This window comes from Saimiri boliviensis, chromosome 1, assembly GCF_048565385.1.
Source record: "Saimiri boliviensis isolate mSaiBol1 chromosome 1, mSaiBol1.pri, whole genome shotgun sequence".
Taxonomy (NCBI): domain Eukaryota; kingdom Metazoa; phylum Chordata; class Mammalia; order Primates; family Cebidae; genus Saimiri; species Saimiri boliviensis.
The window spans coordinates 136,778,724-136,789,691 of NC_133449.1; the positions used below are offsets into that span (position 1 = coordinate 136,778,724).

A 10,968-nucleotide genomic window follows, 5' to 3' on the forward strand; every position below is an offset into this window, starting at 1 on the left:
AGAGTTTATACACAGTGTATATACAAGAGAGGGGACTAAACAGCTTTATATACAAGAGTTTGATTGCAACATTAATTTTAGCAGTAAAGAACTATAAACAGTGTAAATTCCCAACTACTGAAGAGTGTATGAGCTACAGGCACTCTCTTATCACTTGATAGCTTTTATGTAGCTGATGTTTGACATGAATAATCACTACGTTACAATAGGGGACGACAGATGCGCTATAGTGTTAATTGAAAAACTCAGGACATAGTATCAATGTATCAAACCCATATTATGGAAAGGGAAAAAAACTCATAGGGGAAAATCTAAATGGATTAACCAAATACTGACAGTGGATGTTGTCTGGAGTGATGATACATTGGCTAATTATTATCATTTTCTCTATTTTTTTGGTATTTTCCTCTTTGGTTTTTTAACACACACAGAAAGACACACACACACACACACACACACACACACACACACACACACACACACACAGAAACTTGCAGTGAAAACTTCCGTAGACTAAAAGCCAAATTCCCACTCTATCACTCGATCTTTTGCGGGTCCCTTGACTCCAGCAGGAACAGTGCAAACCTCTCCCTTTGCTCACTGCATAAAGATGAGAAATCTAGTCTACGGAGGGAAACAAACGTATTGTGCTTCGTTCTCAAACACAGAAACCAAATCACAGGTTGCCAAGCAAGGCCTGTCTCAACATTTGGTTGTGTTTTTTGACAACGTTGTGATTTTGCAGTTCCTCCGAATGAATGACTTTGTAGCAACGTGCCTACAACGACTCTTGTATGTTTGGGCAGCATGGTGGCCACGCTGGGAGAGATAGGTACTTAACGGTGAGTCACCATATAGATCATCCTCTGTGGGACACCAAGTAGACCTTGACCTGTGTCAAGAGTGTCAACTTTTCTCCAGTGACCACGCTCCTGGCCGTCTGGTGGCCACCCATCCCACCACCGCTCATGGCAACTACGTCTTTGAGAGTTATCGTAGCAAATGGTTTTCGTGCCTTGACCCTTAAATAGAAATAGGATCACAACTAGCAGAAAAAGCAGCATCCGAACTTATCTCCAAGGATTAAAAACTGTGCTAAATAGATGTATCAGGTCATTAAGGAAATACAGACTCTCAGAGGACCTTTAAAAAAACAAAAAAGTAGAGGTCTCTGTCTAACTCCCATCTATTTTAGGAATCTCTTCTATGGGACTGAAAACCGGTGGTTCAACCTCATCATTACCCTGTTGGTAGGGGGAGAGCAGACTGATCTAGGCTTCGCTTTCTGCTTCAGGGTCAGCCCTAGGCAAACCTGTTAATTAGGCTAAATTTGGCCGCTTAGATACTCCTGAGCTTCCTACTCTGCACCCTATTTCCCCCCAACACCAGGCCAGGCTCCCCATACCCTGAGGCAACACCAGATAAAGGGCTTTCCATTCCCCAGCATTCAGACTGCTCACTCCACCTCATGCCCAGTATCTCCTGAGCGCGCTCTACCTTGGTGTGAGCTGATAAACAGGCAGAGCCTTAGAGTTTAACAGCGGTTCTTTCTTCAGGTGCTGGTGTAGTCCCAAAGGCAGGTTCCAACAGTTAGCAAATACAAAGACAGTCAGTTAGACTGTCTGGGAAGGAGTATGGGAGCAAACCTGACTTGAAGTTTTTCTCAACAATAGCATCAAGTAAAAGCAGCTCTTTGGGAGCCCAGGTGTACAAAGTTCCTGTCTTGTTTTCCATATGTCAACTCTGATTCACTGGCTTCTGTGGATAGTAAGAAAGTGTTCCAAAAAGAATGGGACATGTCAAAAGCTTCACCACTGCAAAACTCAGTGAGTAAAAACAGCGACCATTCCTCTCGTGTTTAGTTTATGATTCTGTGTATGGGCTGCGCTCTTTCTCTGGTGTGGGTTGTTGCGGCTCATCTCTCCTGGGCTCTCTGGTGTGTCTGTGGTCAGCGGTGGCTTGGCTGGTAGCTAGATCACTCTAGAGGAACCTCACTCATATGCCAGGCACTGGCAGGCTATCAGCAGGGGCAACGGTGCTCCCTTCATGTGGCCACCATCCTCCAGTAGGTAGCTCAGGCTTGTTCATGTGGTGATCACAGGGTTGAAAGTAACAAAAGAGAAAGTCCCAGTGTATGAATGCCTCTCATGCCTCTGCTGCCAAGGTTCCACTGGGCAGTGCCAACCGTATAGGATGGGTGTTGATGCAATGAGCAAAAAGTTGTTTTCTTTTTTCTTCTTTTTTTTTTTTAAAACAAGCGACCATTTTTACAATTTACCATACCTTTCCCAAATCCTATCCTACAGTTATCATTTCCATCTTCTAGAGGAAGAAACTGAGACTTAAATAACATCTCAAAGAAAGGTTAGAATAATAAACCCCGTTGTGGCTGCATGCAGTGGCTCACATCTGTAATCCCAACATTTGGGAAAGCTGAGGCAGGAGGCTTGCTTAACCCAGGAGTTTGAGACCAAGCTGGGCAACGCAGCAAGAGCCCACTCTCTACAAAAAGAAAAAAAAAAAAAAAGTTTGAATAAACCCAGTTGTTGTGTTTGATTAGAATTAGGTACAAACACATATTAAAATGTACATATATATAATTTATAATATATAGATGTTATAAATTTATGAATAATGAAATATGTCTAGATAGCAATAAATATAAATAAATCTATTAAAATTATAATACACACACACAGGAATAAATGGACACGAGTGTATGTGCGTGGGTTAGTATAATGCATATATTTCTAAACTCCATTGAGAAGTTCTAGAAGCAGTGACACCCCCAGCAGTAATGAGCAAAACTAGCACCCAGATCTTGTTTCTAAATACAATTCTACAATAAAGAAATCAGGGCTCCATGGAGAATGAGTTAATTCCAAGTTTTGGGCAGGGAAATCCAAGATGAGTGTGTAGCCTCTTACAGGACCAAAAAGTAAGAGCTGAGCACCACCACACCGGATTCAAGAGAGAATGGGGCACGTCAAAAGGGTGCAGGAGCCTGCCTGAAAGACCTCCTATGGGCCAAAGCTGGAACAGTTTGAGCAACAAACTATATCACAATACTGTTGTATTATGATCTACAGAACAAAATAAATATTCACGTTTCCATACTGATATACGTGGAGAAGAAGGAAGAGCCTTCCATGTAGAAAAATTCCAACTAAATAAACAGAAGGCATAAGAGGAAGACAAAATCGCTATGAGAATATCACAGTATTAATCATTGCAGGCAGCATCCCCACAGGGAACTAAAATTAATGGATGAAAATTTGAGATGTAGTCCCAAAGTACCTCCCCCAAGATATTTATTAATTACAAAGGGAAAAATCATCCTTTACAGTGGAGAAGTCTGGCAGATACCACTTTAACCAAGAAGTCAAGGTTAACATCACAAGTAATAAGATATTTTCACATTATACATCCTCTGACTTGATGGCCGAAGAATGGCACATCACTTATGTATATTCCTACCAAAAATGCACAATCTCATTCTAATCAAGAGAGCATATCAGACAAACCCAAACTGTGGACATTCTACAAACTAGCTGGTCAGAACGCTTCAAAAGTTTCAAAGTCATTAAAAAAAATAATAACTCATGAGAAATTGTCTCAGATCAGGAGGCTGGAGAGGTATGACGATAAATGCCAGGTGGTACCTGGTTGTAGAAGATGGAAGAAAAAGCATCGTCAAATCCAAACAAACTCTGTTGATCGGTTATAGTCTAAGTTTAGTTAATAGCATCATAGCAAGGTTAATTTCTCAGGGTTGAAAAGTATATCAAGTTAGTATTAGTGGAAGCTGAGTGGACGGTCCATAAGAAATCTTTGCATTTTTTAAATGAGTTTTCTGTAAGCAAACATGTATTTCAAAATTTAAATTATTTTATTTTATATATATATTTTTTGAGACAGAGTCTCGCTCTGTCACCCAGGCTAGAGTGCAGTGGCACGATCTCAGATCACTGCAACCTCTCCCTCCCGGGTTCAAGCAATTCTCTGCTTCAGCCTCCTGAGTAGCTGGACTGAAAGGCACCCACCACCACACCTGGCTAATTTATCTACTTTTAGTACAGACGGGATTTCACCATCTTGGCCAGGCTGGTCTTGAACTCCTCACCACGTGATCCACAAGCCTCGACCTCCCAAAGTGCTGGGATTACAGGTGTGAGCCACTGCGCCCAGCCCCAAATTTAAAAATTAAAAAAAAAAAAAAAAGTTTCCAAGGTCTCGTAGCGCCTTACAGCTAAATCTGAATTCAAATTCACTTCTGCCAGATTCCGAAGTCTGCACTTCCCATCCTGTGCAGTGCCTCCTGCATCCACTCTACCACCTTAGAATTGGTTCAGACTAGACTAGGCCACCCCTTCCAAATGAATTATTTTATGGGAAAAACTGGTGGCACAATTCAGCATAAACCCACCTACCTTAAATGGGGAAAATGAGGCACAGCCTCGTTACAATGGACGTGGAGAATATTCACTCTCCGCTCCGTGTCTTAAGTGCCCAGATATGCCAGCTTAGAATGTTGTTTCTTGATTCCCTACAACTCCATTAAAGGATTACATATCTCAACCTTCAACCATTTTGTCACTTAAAATGAGTGTCCGGAAGGCCATCCTTCCGGAAATATTAGTTACCTTGTCCATTACTCACTTAATCATAGCTTGGAGTTATTTTTTGCCTTGGGAAGGCTGGCTATAAATTATGGACTATTATGCAGCAAAGCCACACTTGGTAAATTATATGGCATTGGAAAACCCTCGCTTTGGGGGAAAATTACACATTTCTTTTTTTTTTTTTTTTTTTTTTTTTTCTTTTTTTTTATTGCATTTTAGGTTTTGGGGTACATGTGATGAACATGCAAGATTGTTGCATAGGTACACACATGGCAGTGTGCTTTGCTGCCTTCCATCCCCTCACCTGTATCTGTCATTTCTCCCCATGCTATCTCTTCCCACCTCCCCACCCCCCGCCCCTCCCCCATTTCCCCCCAACAGGCCCCAGTGTGTAGTGCTCCCCTCCCTGTGTCCATGTGTTCTCATTGTTCAACACCCGCCTATGAGCGAGAATATACGGTGTTTGATTTTCTGCTCTTGTGTCAGTTTGCTGAGAATGATGGTTTCCAGGTTCATCCATGTCCCTATAAAGGACGTGAACTCATCGTTTTTGATGGCTGCATAATATTCCATGGTGTATATGTACCACATTTTCCCTATCCAGTCTATCATCGTTGGGCATTTGGGTTGGTTCCAGGTCTTTGCTATTGTAAACAGTGCTGCAATGAACATTCGTGTGCACGTGTCCTTGTAGTAGAATGATTTATAATCCTTTGGATATATACCCAGTAATGGGATTGCTGGGTCAAATGGGATTTCTATTTTTAGGTCCTTGAGGAATCGCCACACTGTCTTCCACAATGGTTGAATTAATTTACATTCCCACCAACAGTGTAAAAGTGTTCCTATTTCTCCACATCCTCTCCAGCATCTGTTGTTTCCCGATTTTTTAATGATCGCCATTCTAACTGGTGTGAGATGGTATCTCAATGTGGTTTTGATTTGCATTTCTCTGATGGCCAGTGATGATGAGCATTTTTTCATATGTTTGTTGGCCTCCTGTATGTCTTCTTTTGTAAAGTATCTGTTCATATCCTTTGCCCATTTTTGAATGGGCTTGTTTGTTTTTTTCTTGTAGATCTGCTTTAGTTCTTTGTAAATTCTGGATATCAGCCCCTTGTCAGATGGGTAGACTGCAAAAATTTTTTCCCATTCTGTTGGTTGCCGATTCACTCTACTGACTGTTTCTTTTGCCGTGCAGAAGCTGTGGAGTTTGATTAGGTCCCATTTGTCTATTTTGGCTTTTGTTGCCATTGCTTTTGGCGTTTTGGTCATGAAGTCCTTGCCTACACCTATGTCCTGAATGATTTTGCCTAGATTTTCTTCTAAGGTTTTTATGGTATTAGGTCTGATGTTTAAGTCTTTAATCCATCTGGAGTTAATTTTGGTGTAAGGTGTCAGGAAGGGGTCCTGTTTCTGCTTTCTGCACATGGCTAGCCAGTTTTCCCAACACCATTTATTAAACAGGGAGTCCTTTCCCCATTGCTTGTTTTTGTCAGGTTTGTCGAAGATCAGATGGTTGTGGGTATGTTGTATTTCCTGTGAGGCCTCTGTTCTGTTCCATTGGTCTATATCTCTGTTTTGGTACCAGTACCATGCTGTTTTGATTACTGTAGCCTTGTAGTATAGTTTGAAGTCCGGTAGTGTGATGCCTCCCGCTTTGTTCTTTTTGCTTAGAATTGACTTGGCTATGCGGGCTCTCTTTTGGTTCCATATGAAGTTTAAGGTGTTTTTTTCCAGTTCTGTGAAGAAGGTCATTGGTAGCTTGATGGGAATAGCATTGAATCTGTAAATTACTTTGGGCAGTATGGCCATTTTCACGATGTTGATTCTTCCTAACCATGAACATGGAATGTTTCTCCATCTGTTTGTATCCTCTCTTATTTCGTTGAGCAATGGCTTGTAGTTCTCCTTGAAGAGGTCCTTTACGTTCCTTGTTAGTTGTATTCCTAGGTACTTTATTCTCTTTGTAGCAATTGTGAATGGCAGTTCGTTCTTGATTTGGCTCTCTTGAAGTCTATTACTGGTGTATAGGAATGCTTGTGATTTTTGCACGTTGATTTTGTATCCTGAGACTTTGCTGAAGTTGTTTATCAGTTTCAGGAGATTTTGGGCTGAGATGATGGGGTCTTCCAGATATACAATCATGTCATCTGCAAATAGAGACAATTTGATTTCCTCCTTTCCAATTTGGATACCCTTTATTTCTTTTTCTTGCCTGATTGCTCTGGCTAGAACTTCCAGTACTATATTGAATAGGAGTGGTGAGAGAGGGCATCCTTGTCTAGTGCCAGATTTCAAAGGGAATGCTTCCAGTTTTTGCCCATTCAGTATGATATTGGCTGTTGGTTTGTCGTAAATAGCTTTTATTGTTTTGAGATACGTTCCGTCAATACCTAGTTTATTGAGGGTTTTTAGCATAAAGGGTTGTTGAATTTTGTCAAAAGCCTTCTCTGCATCAATCGAGATAATCATGTGGTTTTTGTCTTTGGTTCTGTTTATGTGGTGAATTACGTTTATGGACTTGCGTATGTTGAACCAGCCTTGCATCCCCGGGATGAATCCTACTTGATCATGGTGGATGAGCTTTTTGATATGCTGTTGCAATCGGTTTGCCAGTATTTTATTGAAGATTTTTGCATCTATGTTCATCATGGATATTGGCCTGAAATTTTCTTTTCTTGTTGAGTCTCTGCTGGGTTTTGGTATCAGGATGATGTTTGTCTCGTAAAATGATTTGGGAAGGATTCCCTCTTTATGGATTGTCTGGAATAGTTTCAGAAGAAATGGTATCAGCTCCTCCTTGTATGTCTGGTAGAATTCAGCTGTGAACCCATCTGGACCTGGGCTTTTTTTGGGTGGTAGGCTCTTTATTGCTGCCTCGACTTCAGACCATGTTATTGGTCTATTCAGGGTTTCGGCTTCTTCCAGGTTTAGGCTTGGGAGGTTGCAGGTGTCCAGGAATTTATCCATTTCTTCCAGGTTTACTAGTTTATGTGCATAGAGTTGTTTGTAATAATCTCTGATGATGGTTTGGATTTCTGTGGAATCTGTGGTGATATCCCCTTTATCGTTTTTTATTGCATCAATTTGGTTATTCTCTCTTTTCTTTTTTATTAATCTGGCTAGTGGTCTGTCTATTTTGTTGATCTTTTCAAAAAACCAGCTCCTGGATTTATTGATTTTTTGAAGAGTTTTTTGTGTCTCTATTTCCTTCAGTTCTGCTCTGATCTTAGTTATTTCCTGTCTTCTGCTAGGTTTTGAGTTTTTTTGATCTTGCTCCTCTAGCTCTTTCAATTTTGCTGATAGGGTGTCAATTTTAGATCTCTCCTTTCTTCTCATGTGGGCACTCATTGCTATATATTTTCCTCTAGAGACTGCTTTAAATGTGTCCCAGAGATTCTGGTATGTTGTGTCTTCGTTCTCATTGGTTTCGAAGAACATCTTTATTTCTGCCTTCATTTCATTGTTTATCCAGTCAACATTCAAGAGCAAGTTGTTCAGTTTCCATGAAGCTGTGCGGTTCTGAGTTAGTTTCTGCATTCTGAGTTCTAACTCGATTGCACTGTGGTCTGAGAGACTGTTTGTTATGATTTCTGTTCTTTTGCATTTGCTGAGGAGTGATTTATTGCCAATTATGTGGTCAATTTTAGAGTAGGTGTGATGTGGTGCTGAGAAGAATGTATATTCTGTGGATTTGGGGTGGAGAGTTCTGTAAATATCTATTAGGTTTGCTCGTTCCAGGTCTGTATTCAGGTCCTGGATATCCTTGTTGATTTTCTGTCTGGTTGATCTGTCTAATATTGACAATGGGGTGTTAAAGTCTCCCACTATTATTGTGTGGGAGTCTAAGTCTCTTTGTAAGTCATTAAGAACTTGCCTTATGTATCTGGGTGCTCCTGTATTGGGTGCATATATATTTAGGATCGTTAGCTCTTCTTGTTGCAGTGATCCTTTTACCATTATGTAATGTCCTTCTTTGTCTCTTTTGATCTTTGTTGCTTTAAAGTCTATTTTATCAGAGATGAGAATTGCAACTCCTGCCTTTTTTTGCTCTCCATTTGCTTGGTAGATCTTCCTCCATCCCTTTATTTTGAGCCTTTGTGTATCCTTGCATGTAAGATGGGTTTCCTGGATACAGCACACTGATGGGTTTTGGCTTTTTATCCAATTTGCCAGTCTGTGTCTTTTGATTGGGGCATTTAGTCCATTGACATTTAGGGATAGTATTGTTATGTGTGAATTTGATGCTGTCATTTTGATGCTACCTGGCTGTTTTGTTGGTTAGTTGATGCAGATTCTTGATTGTGTTGCTGCTTTTTTACCATTTGGTGTGTTTTTGGAGTGGCTGGTACTGGTTTTTCCTTTATGTGTGTAGAGCCTCTTTCAGGAGTTCTTGTAGAGCAGGTTTGGTGGTGATGAAATCTCTGAGTGCTTGCTTGTTCACAAAGGATTTTATTTTTCCTTCACTTATGAAGCTGAGTTTGGCTGGATAGGAGATTCTGGGTTGAAAGTTCTTTTCTTTAAGGATGTTGAATATTGGCCCCCAGTCTCTTCTGGCTTGTAGGGTTTCTGCTGAGAGATCTGCTGTGAGTCTAATGGGCTTCCCTTTGTGGGTAACCCGACCTTTCTCTCTGGCTGCCCTTAGCATTTTCTCTTTCATTTCAACCCTGGTGAATCTGACGATTATGTGCCTTGGGGTTGCTCTTCTTGAGGAATATCTCTGTGGTGTTCTCTGTATTTCCTGGATTTGAATATTGGTCTGCCTTGCTAGGTTGGGGAAGTTTTCCTGGATAATATCCTGAAGAGTATTTTCCAGCTTGGATTCATTCTCTTCATCACATTCAGGTACACCTATCAGACGTAGATTAGGTCTTTTCACATAGTCCCACATTTCTTGAAGATTTTGTTCATTCCTTTTTGCGCTTTTTTCTCTGTTCTTGCCTTCTCTTTTTATTTCATTGAGTTGGTCTTCGACCTCTGATATCCTTTCTTCTGCTTGGTCAATTCGGCTGTTGAAGCTTGTGCATGCTTCACGAAGTTCTCGTGTTGCGTTTTTCAGCTCCATCAATTCACTTATTCTCCTCTCTATGCTGTCCATTCTCGTCAGCAGTTCGTCCAATCTTTTTTCAAGGTTCCTATTTTCTTTGCGATGGGTTAGAACATGTTCTTTTAGCTCATTGTAGTTTCTTACTACCCATCTTCTGAAGTCTGATTCTGTCATTTCATCACCCTCCTTCTCCATCCGGTCTGGTTCCCTTGCTGGTGAGGAGTTGTGATCACTTTTAGGAGGAGAGGTGTTCTGGTTTCGGGAGTTTTCATCCTTTTTACGCTGGTTTCTACCCATTTTTGTGGGTTTATCCACCTGTTGTCTGTCTCTGTCCCAGGGAGTTGGAGCTTTATGAGTTTCCGTTGCACTACTGCCTTTTTTGATTTTTTTTTTTTTTTTTCAGGTCGGACCCGCCCAGCTAGCAGCACGCCTAGCCTCTGCCTGCCCGCAGGGGCTTTGCTGAGCTGCTGTGGGCTCCGCCCAGCTGCCCTGAGCTCTTCCCTGTAGTCCTTTTTATATGGGCGTAGTTAGAACTGTCTCGGCAATGGTGGCCCCGCCTCTGTTATGGCGGACTCTCTCTGTTGTGGCAGGTTGCCTCGGCAACGGCGGGTTGCCTCGGCAACGGCAGCCTGCCTCCGTAGCGGTGGAGAGTCTCAGTAATGGCGGAAGCCCCTCCCCCAGGGAGCCGGACCGTCCCGGTTCAGCTGTGCTTGGTTTGAAGGGCTCAACCCAGAGGGTTTCCAATTACTGTTTTTGTTTTCGTTGTTGTTGGGGGTGGAGGGGTGGGACCAACCGAGCCTGATCACCTGGCTCCCTGACTCAGAGTCTTTTCTTTTAAGTTGAAGGACCCCGTGTTCGGGTCGCCTGCTGAAAAGGCGCCGGGATCTCCCGTGCTGCGACTCACGGAGTCGGCTCGGACTGCGGCGCCGGCTCCTGGAGGATTTTTTGCCTAGGAATCGCCTGGCCTGACTCGCTATTTCAGATGAATGGGCAACTCTGCCGTCTCAGGGCTCTGCTCGCCAGCTAAGAGGGCTCCCAGACCAGTGGCTTTTGTACGGAGAACCGCAGCAACAGGGAGTGGTCACAGCAGCCGCGCAGGCGGAATCAGCCCCGCGGGGGCCAAAACAGCCGCACCGGCTGGGACTGCGACGCTGGCGACCCCTCTGCCTGGGTATCTCCTGGTCTGTGGGCATTAAGAGTTCGTCTGGAAATGCGGCGTCCACTCACCCTCTGCACTTTCACTGGGAGCTGAAGTCCTGAGCTGTTCTTAGGCGGCCATCTTGAAAGTCCAAAATT

The 10,968-nt window shown here is 42.5% G+C and overlaps 1 protein-coding gene across 1 annotated transcript in view; it reads right to left on the reverse strand.

Annotated features, from left to right (window-relative positions):
* The window catches only part of WWOX (WW domain containing oxidoreductase), a 1,146,684-nt gene that overhangs the window by 369,443 nt on the left and 766,273 nt on the right, over positions 1-10,968 (reverse strand). The gene's annotated exons all lie outside the window — the stretch shown is intronic.